This window comes from Rattus rattus, chromosome 3 (assembly GCF_011064425.1).
Source record: "Rattus rattus isolate New Zealand chromosome 3, Rrattus_CSIRO_v1, whole genome shotgun sequence".
NCBI classification, from domain to species: Eukaryota; Metazoa; Chordata; class Mammalia; order Rodentia; family Muridae; genus Rattus; species Rattus rattus.
This window is the reverse complement of record NC_046156.1, coordinates 50795332-50796415: the sequence shown is the minus strand read 5'-3', so window position 1 is coordinate 50796415 and position 1084 is coordinate 50795332.

Sequence of the window (1084 nt, the reverse complement as noted above, 5' to 3'; positions counted from 1 at the left end):
CGGCGAGCCTGAACGCGGCAGGGTTTCTCCGGGCGGCGGCAGCGGCGGAGGCAGCAGCGTAACAGCAACAAGTCTTCGGAGTGGCTACCGGGGCCAGGCGGATGTTCTTACGGTAGCCAGAGCTCTGCGGGGCCGGGCAGTGTGCGGTCAATTCGAGGCGGCGGTGGCGGGCATGTGGCCTGTTGCCCCCATTCATAAATCCAGCGCGGAGCACCGATGGCGGGCGGGGCTGAGCCGAGCGAGACGGACCAGCGGGTGGGAGCTGCGCAGGACCAGGCGACAGGAAAACAAGCGCGCCCGCTGCAGCGAGCCTGGGTCCTGCGTCCGCGGCCGGGAGCTGCGCCGGGCTGGGTGCAGCGCTGCGGGGGCCGCGCCGGGACGGGGAGGGGGGGATTCAGACGGGGCGTCCTGCGCGGCGCAGAGCCCGGAGGGCGGGGCTGCTCTGAAGAGCCAGGCACCCAGTGCTGGCGGAGGAGTGTCCCGGGCGGTGGCCGAATGGCCAAGGACACCTGCAGGCTTCCGAGGCCGCGCCAAGAGGGAGCCTCAGCGCAGCGCCCCGGCGCCGGGTTCCTGCGATCTGGCGGCGCCGGGAGCCGCGCCATCTGCGCGTCTGCCCATCTCCGGGCGGGGCGCCGGCCTTGGCTCCTTGCTAGGGGCGGGCGCGAGGTGGTCTAGGGATGGGAGCGCCTGGGCGCCAGAGGAATGGGGCTCAGAGGTTTCTGCGACTCCCTCCCGCGATGACAGAGGATGCGACGCTCCAAGTGGCGCCTTTTCCTCTCGGCCTCGCTTGACCCGGGCGCGCCCTCCGGGGGGCGGGGTGGGCGCGGCGCGGCGCAAGGCAGACCTGGGGCGTTGCGGAGCTCCGGCAGCAAAGCTCAGCCTTCATCCGCGCATCCCAGCCCAGCGGAGGCGCGTAACCCGCTAGCAGCCAGTGCCCAGCGTCGCGCGCCGCCCCTGCGCGCTTCCGCTGCCATCCCCTCTCTGCCCCACTCCCCGCCTCTCCCTAGCCCTCAGCTCCACCCACTGCAGCCCTTGGTGACACCCAAGCGCTCTCGACCCCTGACCTTTAACCTCTCTTCCTGTC